This window comes from Alligator sinensis, unplaced genomic scaffold (assembly GCF_000455745.1).
Source record: "Alligator sinensis unplaced genomic scaffold, ASM45574v1 scaffold1130_1, whole genome shotgun sequence".
In the NCBI taxonomy this organism is placed as follows: Eukaryota; Metazoa; Chordata; order Crocodylia; family Alligatoridae; genus Alligator; species Alligator sinensis.
Window position 1 is genome coordinate 1,086,904 of NW_005842358.1, and position 19,554 is coordinate 1,106,457.

Here is a 19,554-nt window from a genome sequence, read left to right on the forward strand (position 1 = left end):
TGCTGGTTTCCCCTCAGCATAATTTGTCCTGCCGGGCTCTCGCAAATGTGAGCCTTGATAATTTTTTCAAAGACTTTGCCAAGGATGGAGGTGAGACTGACTGGCCTATAGTTGCCCAGGTCCTCCTTCCTCCCCTTCTTGAAAATGGGGACCACATTGGCCCTTTTCCAGTCCTCCGGGACTTGGCCCGTGCGCCACGAGCATTCAAATATTCCAGCCAGTGGCTGTGCAATGACGTCGGCCAGTGCCTTCATTACCCTTGGATGTAGCTCATCCGGGTCTGCTGACTTAAAGGCATCCAGTTCCTCCAAGTGACTCTGCGCCATCTCAGGGTCTATGCATGGTAGTCTGGCACCTTGCTGCTGCCTCTCTACAATCCCAGTGAGAGACTTGTCTTGCCCTTCTCTTAGGAACACTGAGGCAAAGAACTCATTGAGGCTTTGAACTCATTGAAGTTAATGTGCTTGAGTTTTTGAGAGGCAAGTATTCTCTTGGGTGGTATCTTTCATTGGACCAACTGCATGCTTGGGATAGATGAATGTCAGGTAGATTATAATAGATGAAATTACTGTGTTTGTTAAGTCCCTGGTTCTTAGTGTGCAATAGGCCAATGAATTCTGTTCCCATGCTCATTTTGTAAAGGTGTTGGTCAGATTTTCTTTGAGCATAAGAACTGTGAGGTCAAACAGGGAGTGAGCTTTTTTTTCTGCATAAAACATTCTCCAACCTGTGTTCTAGTATCTCTGTCATTTATCTTTTTCGGTATTAATTTATTTCTGTTGCATAGTTTTTTATCTGGTTTCACCCATATAGTTGTCATGAGGGCATTTGTTGCACTGGATGAGTTGGATGCTTACAGTTTCAAGTGTGGGACCAGCTAGGAATGGAGTCCATATATCCTTCCCCCTTGGTGCATGCCCCATCCTTTGGAGCACATTGTCTCCTGATGCTTGTTTGCTCAAATAAAACAGGGTTGCATTGTGTTATTTTTAAGGGTTTGATTTCACCTGCAGTAATCCTTGTAGAAAGGGATAAGCTACTGATTGAAACCAGCTACTGCTCTGCAAAACCTATTTCATGATCAGTAAAGTGTTACTTTATTGAAGGGATTGGCTGAGGTAATTTTGGAGCCATTGGCTATCCTTTTTGAGAATTCATGGAGGTCGGGTGAGGTCCCTTATGATTGGAAAAGGGGAAATACAGTGCTCATTTTTAAGGAAGGGAAGAAGGAGGATCTGAGGAACTACAAGCCAGTCAGCCTGACCTCTTCCACCTGGAAAGATCATGGAGGTCCCCGATGACTGGAAAAAGGACAAATATATCGCCCATCTATAAGAAAGAGAAGGAGGAGTATCTGGTTAGCTACTTTGAGGTCACCCTGACATCAATACCTGGAAAGATCATGGAGCAGATCCTTAAGGAATCCATTGTGAAGCTCCTAGAGAAGAAGGTGATCAGGAACAGTTAGCCTAGATTCAACAAGAGGAAGTCATGCCTGATCAATCTGATTACCTTCTATGATGGTGACAAGTTTTGTGGAGGAAGGGTGAGCAGTGAATAGGCTGAAGAAATGGTCCTCAGTTTGTCTGATATTCAACAAGGACAAGTGCAAAGTCCTGCACATGGGACGGAATAACCACTGGCACAAATACACACTAAGGAATGACTGGCTAGGTTGCAGTACTGCAGAGAAGGACCTGGTAGCTACAACGGACCATAAACTGAATACAAGCCGGCAGTGTACTCTAGTTGTAAAGAAGGCCAAGTGTATCCTGGGTTGTATTAACAGGAGTGTCACTTGCAGATTAAGGCTTCAAGTAATTCTTCCGTTCTGTTAAATACTGGTGAGGCTCAGTTGGCCTACTGTGTCCAGTGTTGGGCCCCACACTTCAAGAAGGACATGGATTCTTTCCTAATTGTCTAGTGGAGAGCAACAGAAATGATCAGGGGCCTGGAGATGGGACTCAGAAGAAAAGGCTAAAAGAGCTAGGGTTATTTAGCCCAGGGGAGACAACTGAGGTGGGATTCAAATATCTGAAGGGTAATTAAAGAGAAGATGGAGATGGGCTTTTCACTATGGCTGCAGGGGATAGAACTAGGAATAATGGACTCAAGCGATAGCAGGGGAAATTTAGGATGCAGATTAAGAGAAATTTTCAGACTGTGCGGTTGGGTCAGGCATTGGAACAAGCTACGTAGAGAAGTTGTGGGATCCTTAGAAACTTTCAAAAGCAGGTTAGACAGACAGTGGGCTGGGTTGATTTAGTCAGGCATGATCCTTTCTTGAGCAGGGGACTGGGCCCAGATGACCTTGTGAGGTCTTTCAAGCCCTACTTTCCTATGATCTCACATGAGCACAGAACTATAGATCTGCTTAGTATTTCAGACCCTTAGATCTTTTTGTGGAGAAGCTAAAGCCTTGTTTAATTAGACTTCAACATCACAAATCTTGTGGAAAGACAAATTATAAGCTTTCTGGATATCTGGGCATTAGAAAGACAGAAAGGACCTTGTCAAAAGTGGATGGATTAGTGTAATCAGATTCACGCCCTTTCAAACAGTTAATTTTTTAACATTCAGGCCAGGTAACTGGTGATCATAGTATTGCTCCTAAAGGAACAACAATAGGTAAGCCACCCTAATTGACACTGGCTAAAACATTCAATTCTCACTGCTTTTTGCTATATATATTGACATGGAAATACTGTCTCTCTTTCCAAGTTCATTGTGGAGTCTTTCAAAGACTTGGTCTGTACAACTTATGAGTTTGGGCACACTGCCGAGAAGTTTACGTAGCTGAAATTCATGCCCTCTTCAGTGGAAAAAATGTCAGCCCAGTATTCATTAAATATTAAATGTGCTTTAAAATACAGTTTCTGATGCTTTGAAGCTTTGTACTTTTCTGCAGCTTTTTGGAGTTAAGAAATGTGTTGAGGCATCAAAGGGTGGGCTTCAGAGTACCTGCATGTGCCACCTTAGTCTCTCACCTCAGATTCTGTTGTTGAGGGTATTTCTCGTATTAAAGGACATCTCCACTCAATTTCTTTAGTCCAGCAATCCAAACATTCAAAAGGTAAAGATGCTGTTCTTAGCAGAAGGTATGCTCTGAGCTGAATTTGAAAATAGAATTTCTAACTTGCCTTGGTATTTTTGCACCCACTTATGATTCCAAAGAGCTTCCTAAAAAATATTCCTATCTCATTGTGGCAGTCATCATTAACAAGTCAGAATTTACCAACTTGTACCATATTGTATTGAAATGTGACGGTATCTCTGACCCTATTTCTAAACTGATAAACTGGCTACAGATTCCTTATTGCACAAATGTGAAAATGAAAAGCAAAACGTAACCATTTTAAGTATGTAAGCAATGAGGTTATTTATATGATTAAATTAGGATGGAAGGTTGGAACAGACATTTACCCCCATTATCTTGACTTTTATTTTCATCCTGAGGTGCCCTTTCTAATCACCTTGGTGAATACTGCAGCCTAGATCAGTACTGCTCATTGTTATAATTAGGTATTATTTCAAGTATATTTTATTTTGCAAAATAACTTTGATCCATTTCCAGGTTTCTCACTGTTTAAGAGCTAGATTCCATTTTATTGTTTTCTTCCTTTAAGATTATTGTTCTCCACTTACTTTCAAGAGATCTGGGTCCTCTTATAGTTTTCCTGAAAGTCATGATCCTTATGATGGCAGCATGCTCAGCAGCCTGTCATTCATGAGTCATGCAGACTGATTCCTAATTCAGTTTCTTCCTGTTTTCTTTTGCTGAAAGAATAAAAGTTCAATGTAGTGGGTGTGATTTTTAGAAGGAGATATGGAAATCTCTTATCTCTTACACAGCTATGCTGTACCTGCTTTACCCCAAATCCAAAAGAAGACTAGTAGCTGATAATAAATTTCTCCAACTCTGAACTCATAACATATTAGTTCCCATTGTTCATTCATCTTTGAACTTTGAGTGTAACGACAAGGTAAATTTCACTGTCTCACCTCAGAAAACAGAAAAAAAAATTCTTGCTGCCACAGTGATTATGAGCAAAAAACTCTGTTACATGTTACTACTCAAAAAATAGGGCATATTCATTATAAATTACTGAATTAGCAATTAACAATATTTAAATCACATCCGTTTCTGGAATAATGCATCTGACTTGTAAACGGGAGAAGGACTGTAATAGGAAAATTCTGGAGGGTATGAAAAGGTCAAGTGTTTGTGGAAATTCGCATCTTTTTGCTTATCACCTGGGATCTGGGTTTTCCATTTCCCATGGAAAAATGGAGTAAACTGTGGATTTTACCTTTTTACCAGAGGCAAACCATTTTACTAGAGAAACCCATGGATTTTGCAGTTTTGCAAAGAGCTGTCTGTGGGCTGGCAGAGTTCCAGCCAGCGAGGGGCTGGGAAGGAGTGTGAGGAGGGCAGTCAGGCAGGAAGCGCCATGGCCATATACATGCACATGGCCTCAGGCAGCCTGGAGAGCAGCTCCCGCAGATAAGTGTGTGTGTGTGTGGGGGGGGGGGGGGGGGGGGGGCTAGCTCCCCCTTGTGCATGGGTTTGGGGTGGGATTGGGCGCGGGCTGTGCGCTGCAGGCTTCCACCCTGCTGCCCTACTCCGGGGCCTCTGCAGCCTGGCAGGCATGTCCCGGCACTGCGGGACAGAGCGCAGCCATGCGGGGAAGCTGCTTACCACTGCGAGCTCTGTGCTGCCCTGGCAATGCGCCCCCTGTGTACATGTCGACTTTGAGGGGCATAACCCCATGCCGCTGCCCTCACTGCAGCCGCTCTCTCAGGGGGTGCGTTGCCAGGGCAGCGCAGAGCTTGCAGTGGCAAGCAGATTTCCTGCGCGGCTGCGCTCTGCCCTGCAACATTGCTGTGCAGCCACGCTCTGCCCTGTAGCACCAGGTCACACCTGCAGGGCTGCGGAGGCCTGGAGGGAGGGCAATAAGGTGGGAACTCACAGTGCACAGCCTGTGCCTGCCCCCATCCCCACCCCACGCACAGATCTAGGGGCCTGGGTCCCCCTGCTCCCCCAGATTGCACGCTGTGATGGGGCGCTGCCCCCCCTCCCCAACTGGTCCGCAGGCAGCAGGGGGGAGTCAAGCTCTGCTCTGCTGCAACAGCTGCTGCCTCCTGCTGGGGGCAGGGACTGCGGACCTAGGTCCCTGGCCCCACAGCCGTGGCAGCTGGGGGGCCCCCTCCAGCGGGGCTGGGGAAGCAGGGGCTGTGGGTTGGGGGCAAGGGGCACAAGCAGGGTCAAAGGATTGTGGAGGGGAGGGGAATGAGAGGCACCAGCAGGGCCAGGGGGCTGTGAGTGCAGAGTGGGGGACACCAGCAGGGCTGTGGGGGGTCTTTAATTTTAATCCCAGATTTGGCAGGGTTTATTAGAGAATTTACATTTTTTTTTTATCATGGAAAACCAGGATCTCTGCTTATCACCTAAAATAGGTTAATACAGCATTGGATTCCAAAGGGGTAGAAGATTTGGGCTTTACAATTTCCAGCTTTAACCTACTGCTGAGGGTTGTATTTTACAAGAACAAACTCTTAACTGTGAAAACAGTGTTCTCAAAAATGATTGGATTAAGCCTGTGTTACCCTTGTAAAGTAAAGAATGAGTTTAATGAGCTGCGTAGGTGAAGGCCGGGAACTTCTCTGAGACTGAACTGTGAAAGGCTGTGTGGCCCTCTCTGTGAGAAGTGGCAATTTCATTTTTGATAATTCTCACCACTTAGTACTATTTAGAGGGGGTTTTGTCATGCTAGTACAGCCCTTGAGATACTTATCCAGTACAACGTTTTGTGTGTCTGTTCTGTTTTGTTATGCTTTATCCATGTTTAATCTTTGATGTGGAAATGAATGGGAATTGGGGGGAAGAATTTTAGAGAAGTAATAGAATTAAACTTCAAAGCAAGTGTATTCTATACTACCAAGACTAAAAAACCAAGAATAGACTTAGAGTACAACAATACAGTTTTCTTTGCCAAGGAAATAAGCGTGCTTGCTGTCTAAGAGCTAGTTTTACATGGGTCCACTAGGACATTTAAGATGAATCAAATAATGGCATGAGATTATGGTACATTAGTTTAAAAGCATTAAACACCTGTATGGATTCTCCCATTCAGAATTACCAACATGTTTTCATTTAGTAACATTAATTTCACACGTTTAGTTGATTTATTTTAACTTTCTAGGGTGGCTCCATGTTCACAAGCTCTAATTTTTGTTAAAGATATGGATAGTCTTTAAGTGAACAAAGGCACATCATATTGCAGCAAAAGCAGAGCAGCACAGTCCTTGCTATACCAAGGGAGAGAACATTCACTGTGAAAAATACCAAGAATCTTGGGTACTTATTTTCCTGGTAGGAGAATGCATATACATTCATGTGAAAGTGATTTCATAGCAACTGTCTTTCTTGGTTCTTCTCAAAGTCTCTGAACAAAATCAGTTCACTTTTTTCTTTTTTTCTAAATTGCATTTTTCTCCTCTGCTGTTAGAAGAAAGATTTTCCACAACAGAAACATCTCTAAATAGTTTATTCCTAATCAGCCTTTTGACCTGAAATGCAGCCTAGGATAATTGTGCATAAAATGAATGGATCTTTTGTGCTGGAAAACACCTGTTTGCTGGATGGAGTTTGAATTCTCCTAGCTGGAAAAAAGTATTTAACATGGCTTTTGTCAGACGAGGGAAAAATATTAAATATTTATGCACAAATATTCAAAGTGCCTGAGTCTTTTAGGTGCATAAGGGAAGCTTGATTATTTTCCTTTAAAGCAGGTTTGTCAAATATATGGCTTGCGGGCCATATCCAGCCTACAGAGTCATTTTGTGCAGTAAGCAGGTTTCCACATGGGCCAATAATTGGGAGTGGAGCTAGCAGGACTGCTGCCAGATTCCCAGTGCTGCTCACCCTGCCATCGCTGCTGAGTTCCAGTCTGTCTGGGGAGGCTCCTTGTAGTCTGGTTCTGACCCACAAGGAGTCCTGTGGCCCAGGAACGTAGGATCTTGATGGCTATATTTCAGACATTGATGAAAAGTATTACACTGGGCGCATCTACACATGCAGTTAATATGCACAAGTAAACAGTGGGGCTTATTGCTCTGGACTTCTTTGCTTCCAGGCACACTGTTTCTGTTTGTGCCCAAGAGCAAAAAACTCTGGAGCATGCTGCTCCAGAGTTTATTCATGCGCAGCACGTGGAACCCAGTCAGATCAGCCCGAACTGGCAGGGGATGCGAGAGGTCAGCCTGCCACCCCAGGGCTGCTCTGACAGGGCTCCACGTGCTGCAGAGAGGATGGCTGGGGCATGAGGGTGCTTGAGCACAGGGGCTTCCTGCCAGCCAGCCAGGACAGCATTTATACATGCCCTGCTGCACACAAAAGAAATCTCCATGGTAGGTTAGGACTTGTATTTAGGGGCTCGCATATAGATGCTGAAAAATTTCCTGTGCAGTTAATTAGTCAGTTGTGCAGTAAATGTGTCGTGTAGATGTACCCACTAAGTTGCCGCATTGACGGATATTTATTACAGCTCCACAACTTATGAGCCATTGAGAAGGGTGGCCGTATAAATTGGATAAAATAAAATAAATATATAAATATCTGCTTTACTGTTGGTTATTTTTATTACATTAAAATCACACTTTCATTATGTAAAAGTATATGCAATGTGAATTCTTTATCTCCAAACTATGGTCTGGGACATAAGGGTGTTCTCTTTGTTGACACAGAGATGGCATATAATATACTGGCAGGAAATTTCAGCCTGGATTTATTAATGAAAAAAAAATTTTTTTTAGATGAGTATTTCTCATTGCATATTAAAGGAGGCTTATGTGAGACAGTTTTGGATCCCTTTGATCAGGGCCTTTAGAGTTAACTTAGTCTAGTGGGCGCTACACTGGCATTCAGGAAAGTTTGGCTCTCTGTTCCAGCACTGACTTCCTCTCAGCTGTTGGGCAAGTAGTTTAGTCTCTCAGTTTTTCAGTTCACCATCTATAAAATGGAGTGAGTAATATTTCACTATTCATAGGGATCTGTAGTATGTTTCTATTAAAGACTACAAGAGAACCAGATTATACAGTAACTGAGGTCATGTAAGTGCTACAGATAGGTTTTCAAAGCCAGATGTATGCAAGTATCATGTAGTTTACTGTTTTAAGTGAGATTTAAAAGGGAAAAAATGCTTGTTTTGCCTGGACTTCAAATGCCCTGTATATTACAACACTTTGTAAAAAATAGCATTCCCCAGAACTGTTAGCCAGGGCTCTCATCTCTTCACCATGTCACACTCTGTGGGCTTCAGTGGACTGAAACCTTAACTTTAGATAACAGGTGATGTATTTTGTGATCCTTTGAATCAATATGGACTGTAAAAAAACCTTGAAAGAAAAGTTACATATGCATTCGAATGTTTTGGGCAGAGAAGGGTGTGATCACAATAAAGGAAAGTGTAGAAAGCAAATGCTAGATGTAGTTCTCTCAGTAAGTAGTGTTGAGTGGAAGCAAGGTATAAACAATTTCTCTGGTAGATGAACGAAGAAGGTCATTTCTCTAGCTGAGGACTAGGACTCTTGCAAGTGGTTTTCACGTATGTAGAAAATAAAATGGCAAATATACCATCATTTACTTTACAGGGTAATTTAATTTTGACAGTGTAAAAACTGTCCTCTTGCATTGTCAGGTACTGCATTATTATGAAAATGTTCTGAAAAGGCCAGAAATGTTTTCCTTATTCACCTAGGTCCTTGTCGGGTAATGATACACTACATGTGTATACTTGTGGCTTAATTGGAGTATTACATTAATTTCAAGATGTGTCTGGTGGATTTTCCTTCATAATTCAAAGTTCAGGTTCAGCATAGGCTCAGTATCTGTGATTTAGGTTTCTCTAATTTAAAAAACAATCTTTTTCAGATCTGCAGAGCAACCCATATGGTGTCTGGAGTGCAATATGTTTAATTACATGTCAACTATTGGAGTTTAGACTAAATCAAATTCAGAGTTGGTGATGAAGCAACCACTAAGTTGTATGGTTTAAATTCAATATTTTATATTTTTATAGTTTACCAAATTACATCTTGGGGATTCTGTTTTTCAACAGAAAAAATGGCAAAAAATCTTACATATCTTTATATGTATTTTGAAAAATGGACTAAGCCTGACTAAGATTACAAAATTAGTAAATGACAAGAATTAGGTGGGGTGTAAATATGCAAGAAATCACAATTCAGCGAGTTTCTTGCTACTGTAGCTCGTTCTGTGTCATATGTCTTCTGGCAGGGAAAAGCTATCAGCTTTCCAAAATACATTATTTGTTGTACCTCTGTGCAGTGTCTTTGACAGTATTATCAAGTGATTAGCAAATTATCCAGCTGTGTTTAGTGTATTCATTTATTTTTAACTGAAAAAGAGTTGAAGGTTGGCAGTTATAATTGTTTTTAAAAACCTAGGTAACAACTGGAGTTTTTCCTTTATACAGTGCTAAAATTCTTGGGCACAAGCCCTACACAGCTTCATGACCAAGTGTGAATTAGCAGGGGATCCATAAGAAGAAAAAGCAGGCTTTCCTAACAGTAATTTCTCAATTTCAGTCTTAAGGGCATGATATACTTAAGGAAGTGACAGAAGCAAGGGTTTGTACAGTAAACTAGACTCCATGTGTCTTCAATTACATTGGGCCTTTATAGATGTTTTAGAAACAGTAAACAATCCCTCTTGTTCAGCAAACAGACATACCAGATAGTTCAGTGGCAAATAAAATAATGACAGCTACAGCTATATAAAGAACACAATGCCTGGAATTTTCTCTGTACAAAATTGGACATAAACTAGAAATTGATGCTATATCTTGTCACAAAAAGCAGTTTGAAAGCTAATTTGATCCATCACTATACACACCCTGCTCACTGAAAAACTTGTCCTGTGTCCTACTGCTACAAAACCCTATCAGTCAAAAGTTACGGTGCAACAGTTAAAAGTTTCACTTGAGGTTGTTGCTGGCAAAGGCGGTGTAGTATTACGTGTGTGGAGGACCTGAGCACTGAGATTGCATGGTGATAAGCAATCTAGCAATTGCTGTAAATGAATAAATAAGTGAATATATATCACATTGTGACTTCAGTCTTCATGCATGCTGAATTCCTATTAAATGGCTCAGGATAGACATCCACAAAAGTTTTATTTTAATTAATGCCAGATTCTGTACTTACAGTCTCTGAACAACGTAGCCAAGGTTGCAAAATACCAAAAGAAAGGTCAAAACCATGACTGAACATGGTCTTCAGTATGCCAAAAATGAATGCAATCAAGAGAACTAATTCAGTAGCATTATATCTGTATCTTTAAATCTCTACAAATGGAATGTGGTTTTATGTCACTCCAGGATTGTATCTCGTGGCTCACCAGCCTGCAAAAAAAACCCACACTGTCACATTTTAATAAGCCAGCAGTGTGCTCTATGAGCCAACAGTGTTCCCTTGTTGCAAAGAAGGCTTAACAGCATACTGGGCTGCATTAGTAGTAATTTTGCCAGCAGATCGAGAGAAGTCTATTCAGCACTGGTAAGACAACATCTGGAGTACTGTGTCTAGTTTTGGGCCACCAACTAAGGAAGGGAATGTGGACAAATTGGAGAGAGTCCTGCAGAAGGCAATGAAAATGGTTATAGGCCTGGGGAACACAACTTCTGAGAAGAGGCAGAGGGAACTCAGCTTACTTAGGATGGAGAAGAGATGACTGAGTAGGGTTTTCATAGTGGCGTTCATCTACCTGAAGGGGGTTCTGAAGAGGATGGAGCTAAACCATTCTCAGTGGTGGCAGATGACAGAACAAGGAGCAATTGTCTCAAATTGCAGCAAGGGAAGTTTAGATTAAATATCAGAAGAACCTTTCTCACCGGAGGGTGGTGAAGCACTGGAACAGGTTACCAGAGAGGTTGTAGAATCCCCATCCTTCGAGATTTTTTAGATTTGGGTAGACAAATCCTTGGCTGGGATGATCTAGTTGGGAGCGGTCCTGCTTTTAGCAGGGATTTGGACTAGATGACCTCCTGAGGTCCCTTCTGACTCTACTTTTTTGACTCTATGATACTGTGATTTCTGGAAGTTGTAGGCTATTAGCTGACAGTGTATCCAGAAATCATGCAGACTTTTGAATGGTTAGCAGTTTTGCTGATTTAGAGGACTGATGTTATGAGTCTTCATTCAAGAACGCCTTCCCAGCACAACAATCAGTTTACCATATTTACTCAATTCCAAGACATGATTTTTTTTCTTCATAACGTCTTGTTTTAGAATTAAGATTTGGACCACCCCAGCTGGAAGCTGCAGGGAGTAGCAGCGCAGCCTCCTTGGCCAGAGACAATTGGTGGCAGCGCACAGATTTCTCCTTCCAGTGCCTGCTCCCAGCCAGCGGGGGAGACGGGGGAAAGGGAGATGAACAGGTGCTCTCCACGGCATGTCACAGGGGTGGGTCATCAGCAAGACAATGGTGGCAGCACCCAGGTTCCTCCTTCCAGCACCTGCTCCCTGCCTGCCTGCCTCTCCTCCCCTCCCCTTCCATCTCCCCAGCTGGCAGGGAGTGTGCACCGGTAGGAGGAACTTGAGCAGTGCTGCTACTGTCCCCATCTCACATAGGTACTGGGGGTCGGAGGCAGAGGAGGGCATGGAAGGCAGCCCCAGAGCCATTCCTGACATGCTTCTGTCCTGCACTGCAGGGAGTAGCTGTGTGGGAAGCCCGACCTGGCTGGGAAGGCAAAAGGTATTGATGCAAGATGGTGGCCATGTTGGTAGTTTTTATCAGTAGATCTGTTTTATTATAATGATAACATATTAAAAACATCCTATATGTGAAATCTAGTTATTGTAGATCAATTCAAGGTCATCTTGGATCCAAGTAAATGCAGTAAATGTGGTAGGGTTGAGATCCAGAGGTAAAACAACTCTGACTATCATTAGACAGAGATCCCTGTAAGGAGTTTGTTTCAAAGGTAAATTCTACCCTGTTGTAGCAGAAAGACTTGTTGAAGATTCTCAATTTGCACATGTTACCACTGGCACCATAGAGCTTGTCTGTCTGTATGGGGAAGTTAGTATGCAATAAGCAAGGGTGTGAATTTATAGCTCCCAAGCTACTTTGCATTATCACCCTAACTTGACTCGCTGACTATAACTCTCTCCAGTTTTAAAATGTAGCATGCTACATCACACCATCATTTTAAGTGCTCACAAAGTGTGTCCACATGGGGATTTAGTACAGAGTAGCAAGTACTCTATATATCTATATAGATCCTATCTTAAATGCACATTAGTTTTCCCTAGGACAAATCCTGAGTGTTCAATTATAAGGATTTCCTCATGGGGAAGTACAGCCACTTTCCATTGTGGGCACATTCCCCATACTTAGATGCTAAGATGATAGAGCAGTAGGTGCAGGAGTCGGCATCATACAACCTGCAGGTAGAGCCTGGCAGAGCTACTTTATCCAGCCCACAGAGATGAGGGGCTTAGATTGTGTTTGTGTGGAGGGGGGCTATATCTGGGGAGCAGAGAGAGATACCAGCACTGTTGGGGTGGGGAGTGGTGGCTGTGGCTGCAGGTCCATCAGCAGTGGTGGTGGCATGGGCCAAGTCGTAAGTGGTCCATGCTTGGAACTAAGCTCCATTAAAGTGTTCCTCTGCTGAAAATGTTGCCAACCCCTGATATATATCTAGAGATAAGTAGAATATTCCTGGGAGCAGCATCACATTCATAGCTTGAATGTCTGTTCAGGAACTAGGAGTACAAATACCAGTGGCTGCAGTGGGATGTGCTGAATCCATTTATTACCCAGCCTCAATAGTCATGGCTAGTCTAATTTTGTATGCAGGGCTGGCTACCTGTGGAGGTCTTTGGAAGAGAAGTGGGCAGGACCACACGGGCAGGACCAATCTCCTAAATAGAGAGTGTGGAAAAGAGAGCTGAAAGGGACCTTGATCACCCTACCTCAAAGAAGAATTAACTATATTCTTTAAAAACTCTTTAAAATCCCCAATGATAGAGATTCCAAAACCTTCAATTATCGTGCCAATTACAGTGTATTTTAAAGCTATAATGCCGGTAACATATACTTACATACACACTGGGAATTTATAGTGATCAAGAGTCATTATCTCTCAACCATGTAGACTTTACAGTCTACAGTAAAGCTTTTCCAATGTTGTGTGCTGAGTCCCTTTCTTTCTTTTGTGAATTTTTGTGGGTGAGATGTTTTATTGGACCGACTGCATTATATGGTTGAGATAGACAGACATAGGCAAACGTTTGGGTATTACAGTACCCAAGCCTCCCTAAGCATTCTTACTCTAAGCATTTGCAAATCCAATACCTAACTTTGAGTACTGGGCCTCTTAAGTATGTGACTGCAGATCATGCTTAAATGTAGGCCTTTAACTTTCTTTCCTTTGAACTTCCTGATGAGTAAGTAGGGGGAGGAATGTATCCTATTTGCCCTGTAAATGGCTGCCTTGCTTTATGATGCTGTAAAAATTACAATTAACCATGGTAATAGTCTCTGAGATTGCACAGTCTGTGAAGAGATTTGGGATTTTCACCTAGACTAAATTTGACCTTAAGGAAGATATATTTCCCTGATGGAGGACATTGTTCTGTGTAACTCTAATTCCAATTAGAGCCCAGGCTAGCTTACCTTTTTATGAGCTGCACTCGAGGAGGCTCCGATGTCAGCTCTAAGAGGTGGAGCTCTGAAAAGAGAGTTTAGAAAAGGTTTTAGTTGTTCAAAGCTTAACTACAGTTTCAAATAGCATGAAGTAAAGCACTTAAAAGCTTCTCAATTGGAAGTCATCTATTTCAGTTCCCCAAGGGCCAGAGCACAACATTTTTTCTTACTTAGAATTTTATTCTGTAGGGTTTTTTATATATATGGCCTATTAAAACTGGCCTAGAATTTGCTAATTGATACTACAGTGTAGTATATAGAGTGACTGATTACTCTGAATATTGGGGTTGTATTGGGGTTGAAATGACTTCTGCTTCAAATTAAAAAACAAACAAAACAGTCCCCCAGGCCCTGCCTGTAATATTCCCATGGTATTAGACAGCAACCTGTTGTGGTTACTGAAAAGATAAAGTATGACGTTGTTTGGTGCCACACAAGCATTTAGGGGAACATTTTTTTCTGATTCAGGAGGTGGCTGCAGGATACCTCCCAAAGAAGCAGCAGTGTATCTGCATTTGTACAGTGCTGTGCCCAGCCTAATTTTAAATCAGCCTCTCAGAGGAGCTAATTAGCCTGCACATCACCTTAGGCACCCTAGTGCAGAGCTATCTCTAGTCTACTAGTTTTAGAGGTTGGTAAAGTATCTGGGGACTGTGTCCTGGAATTTGTTCCTTGAAAGTTGGTTGGTTTAAGTGTGTGTGAAACGTGAAGTCTGTTATCCTAAACCCCCTTCTGAATTCCAGACTGCTTTTGAATTTGTTCTTGTTAAAGCTCTGGAGGTGGTGTTTTGTCTATTCGTTACTAACAACCTTTTCTGGGCTCCCCCTTTTCTTTGTCCACCTTGCAGTCTCTGCAGCTGGCAGAGAACTTGGGCATTCTTCACTATGAATTAAAGTGCCCTTAAATTTATTTTCCTCTCTGTGTAGCTTTCAAAGCCCTCAGGGGTCCACTTTGGCAGATGGGGGTCTTCGAACATCATTGCTGTTTTGACCAGCTATCTACCCTTTCCTTTAACAGTGCCTCTCAGATTAATGGCTGTTAGTTATGGTGTAGGAAGTGCTGTGGCTGCTTTATGCTACCTGAGGATTCCTACAGACTAGGAGAATACTAGACATAAATCAGTATTATGGTGGTGGCCACAATCTGATGCAGTTTTAATATTTTTCTTATGTTGTATTTTAATATTTAAGTTATGAAAAATGTGCCAGAAATGGAAAAGTCCTATTTGTTCATTAGGGTCACTTCTACTGTTTAAGAGCTTGCCAACCAATCACCTTTCTTGGAGGACAGTTTAGTAGCTAACATCTCAATGTCAAGAAACTTCTCTGATAATCCGTCTCTTTTTTCCCCCCCCCGATTGCATCCCATTAATACCAGTGCATTTCACAGGCTCATATTGCCTCTCATAATAAAGATCAGCACAGAACTTCAAACCTCACTAAATTTCATCCTCTTTCCTACTTTTTATTTCCTTAGTTCCAGCATTATGAAAGTATGTATCAGAGGGAATTTTATGTCTAGCTTTATGTTCAGTAGCCCCAGGTTAGAAATTTTTGTCCTAGATTCTGAAAAGTATGTTCTGTGTATGCATTTTGTAATTAATTGTAACAAAGAATTCTGATCTTCAGGATCAAAAAGGCATAAGAAGGAAAACCTGGAAAGGTGGAGTCAAACATGGCATAAAAACGTTAATTCTTTTTTACAAGCACTTTTATTAATAAAAATAAACTTATTTCCCAGGTTTGAACAGGTGTGCATAACAGGTTGCAGAATTTGGCAAACTAATTCTGTACCATTTTAAACAGAAGTAATACATATAGATTATATTCTGTGGAAAAAATATACCTACCATTATTATGTCTTGTCAAAACAATGGCGAAATCTATAAAATATATCGAGCTGAAAAAGGCTCCTACAGAACAAAGTACACTATGGTATTGATATAAATGCCATGGTAGTCTTTATTTAAATAGTTTGAGCCTTTGATGGCTGAAAGGTTCTGGGTATGCTGTGCTTTGTTCTCTTTCTTGAAAGGAACACAAGTATGTCTTGAGATTTTGTGCAACGAATATTGATCATTGGCTTCTTTTATTGAAAGCACCGAATCAGGTCAATCTTTCGTACGAGTTTTTGTGTTAAACTCTTTATAACTCTGTGCAAAATGCTTTATAAGAAGAGAGATGTTATATGACAAGGAATACTCTCATCTCTGTGGTCACACAGTATTACAAATCTTAGATCATAAATCATCTCAGTTTATTTATCAATTCTCCTGTAGTATCCTAGGCATTTACAAAACCCTATGAAAGACCAAGTCCTTGCCCCCAAACCCAACAGTCTAATGGTCTGTTCCTGCCTCCAATGAAGTCTGTGGTTAAGCACCCTTTGACTTCAGTGATGCTGAAGGCCTTGATCTTATAATTAGTGCTATGCATGTGATTCTTACTGCACTCACAGAAAGTTCACTCGATGTGTACACTAACATTTTCCCCTAAAAGCACTGATGTAGACTAGTCTACAGGTTGTGACATCTTATTTTGCTAAGAACTCATCTCAAGGTTCTGTTATATTAAATCTCTTCTTACAGGTGATATCAAACAAGGTAGTAATCACTTTAGTCATTTACTTACAGTGAAGTCCTAGCTGTGAAGGTTAGTTTTGACGACTTTTTCTCTTGCCTGAATTTCTGTACCTGAACCATAAGTCATCAGTATTAGAAATACACTAAAACTCTGCTGTACTGAAACTGATCTCTCTCGCTGACTTCCTAGGTATCTGCATACTGTAGCATTGCATTCTGATTCCTAGGATAAACCATTTCTGAACCTGCCAAACTTTCTGTTTAAATGCAAGAAACTTGTCTCAACCCAGTTGGGTTTAATTTTTCTAGACTGTAGCCCATTTCTCAAATTCTGAAAGCTCAGATATTCTCATGTAGAGAAGCTGTTCCAGCTCTTTGGTTTGGAGAATACTGCAAGTTCTTGTCACTCTTTTAATCTGTGTACATGTTCCCTGTCCTATCTGTACTCCTCAATGAAGCAGCATGATGAATATGCATTTAAGAGGCAGCTGTTTCCTGTTTTATTCCATCAGAAAATCCATGTAAATTTATTTAAAAAAAACAGTGTAGGTCTTACCTATTACACAAAATATACTTACATGTTTAGAGCATAAATTTCAATATTACAACTTTTTTATCCAATTTTGTGTCTTTTTAAATGAATAGGACACCCTTATTTATAGCCCACAGATGGTGTCCTACCTGAATTTTGAATGTTCTGAAAACTAATGCAATAGAGCAGCAGGAGAGTAGCTGCTAACTGCATGGGTCTGCTGCATAGCCACAATACTTCAGTAGTCATCAGTTCTTGTACGTTGTCAGGATTTTGTATTCTAAAAGACAGAATCAAAGAGGGTGTTTTCTTTACAAAGATTTCATTAAAGTAAATCAGAATGTGCTCATTTTACAAATAGCCAGGTTCTTCAATAAAAGCAAGGAAAGTGTGGAACTAGTAACTCTTAGATCTGGTGCCTCAGATCTAGAGACAGAGCCCTCCACTCCAAGAGGCAGATAGAGAAGACACAGTTCGTCAATCACAGTCTCATGGTGGACTCGGTGAGTTACTTCAAGCACATGCCTAACTTCAAAGGAAGAAAGTCATCCTCTTGTACCAGCAAAGGTCAATAGAGAATTTCCATTGGCAAACAGCTGGCAGTCACAAGAGCCACTTTTGTTCCCTGAAAGTTGTTTGTTGCATACATACAAAAGCATTAATATGCTATATCATCCTAGAATCCTAGGCTTTGATCCCACATTTCATTCCTGCCCATTGATCCTGACTCCCAGCACCAAACAGAATGAAAGTCCTATGGGGGATGTTCACATGAATGGAACAGGACAGGGAGACAGCTCAGATCTAGGGGAACCTAGTTTAGGATTCCCCTGTGCCATCTTAATTGATATTAGAGGCACCTGAGACTGAAGGAGGGAACTGCCACTGACTCCTTGAAGTTTGCTGTTTTCTACTGGGTCCAAGTTTCATTCTGATGTAGTAGAGAATCAAGACAATTGATTTCAGTGAGTGTAATCACATGCTTTCCATTTGTTATGTATGGGATTGAGAACGTCACTGAATCCAGATTTTCCTTTCCACTGTTCCTTACAGTTGCCCAAAGCCCTGTATACTTGGTGTTCTGCCCATTGAACAGTTCCGCTATCCCCATGTCACTGCTCATTGTATGGTACATATGGCTTCAGTGCTTTGGGGGAACAGGTGTTGCCTTGTTTACTTGCAGAGAGAGAGAGAATCATAGCTTTGTACCTTAAGCTATATTATGTTTTCTGATTTGTTCTTGAAAGTGATGCACAGTGAAAAAATTGAGTGGAAATAGCCTGGTGTGCTGTCTCGTCTGTGTAATCGACTCTATAATCTCTTATCTTCACATATCACTAATGTTTCATTTGCTGGAATGTTCAGGTCATTAATGAAGCAATGGTTTCTCTTGCACCACAGGGATGGAGGTACCATTCCAACTGTTATAGTAGAGATTTCATAAGCTGCAATCAAGTGCAATAAAATGACCAACCTTTCAATTTAACAATTTTATCCTTTATTTGAGTGTATTTATTGTAACAGTATTATACTAGTTCTGACACTTTGACAGTCTTTTCTCAGTTGTCAGAGGGGTCTTAAACATTGTATTAACGTAGCATTTTCTTCCTCTGCTAATGAGTGTGAATAGTCTAACCTTTAAAACAGCACTAATATAACATAGAAGATATTAAATAATAAAATAAGAGTTATTACAGCTAGATGCTGGGCTGTTAACTGAAAGATGCCCTTGTTGTGACTTGGTGAGTGATTACCAGATAGTTTGGCACAAGACTTGATGCTGTAGCCACACTTAATTGTAACTGATTCATTTGGCTGAAATATGTCCCTAATTTAATTCAGCTGTTTCATTAATCTGATTGACTTGCATCCAGCCATTAGAGGTGTATGAAAGAAAGGTAGCTGACACATGCAGCAGGAACACTAACCTCTGCATTAATCTATAAAACAACCATTAGGGCAACTAATGCTGAAATTGAATTGCTCCACAGAAATTTGGTTTCCAAGCATAAAACTAATTAGCTATATGCCTGATGAATGTCAAGAATTAATTAAAACATTTCAGTGGCCTATGTGGGTTTTAAATATTATCATTATTGCCCCAATATTTTTAGTTCTTACACTAATTGCTTTTTAGAAAGCATGAATGGAATCAGCTACTGTAACAACCTGACATATAAACAGTTTACTGCAGCATAACAACTTGACTTCCTCTCCCATATATTTTTGCTTTTCTTCCTAAATGTGTATGCAGGTTTTGATCCATTTGTGCATTTAAAAACCCATGGTTTTAGTTCCTGAATTTGTTACAGTAATCTCCATAATATGATTATCTTGGGTTTCTTTCTTTCCTCGTTTTTTTTTTTTTGTAAAATAGCTCCAGTTCCATTTCATTTTTTTTAATTAAAAAAGCTGTTATTCAGAATTCCTGGGGTGTTTTTGTCACGTAGTAAAAAGGCCTGATACTGACTAAATTTTTGGTACATAAAATGATCACAGACTAACAAGTATTATGAAAACATTATGAATATTGATTGAAAGAAAATTCATTATTACAATTAGCATTAATGATAAAAAGGCCATTATTTAAGACACAGGAGGTGTGAATGTATGACAGTCAGTATTAAGGAAGAAAAGAAACTGGTTTTCTGGTCTGGACAGATGCAGGTCCTTGTGCTGCCACCATCTCAACCAGTGTTTCTTTCCAAT

General features: G+C 40.9%; 1 protein-coding gene across 5 annotated transcripts in view; it reads left to right on the plus strand.

The window, feature by feature from the left end:
- The window catches only part of UBE2E3 (ubiquitin conjugating enzyme E2 E3), an 88,614-nt gene that overhangs the window by 60,278 nt on the left and 8,782 nt on the right, over positions 1-19,554 (plus strand). The window lies entirely within an intron of this gene.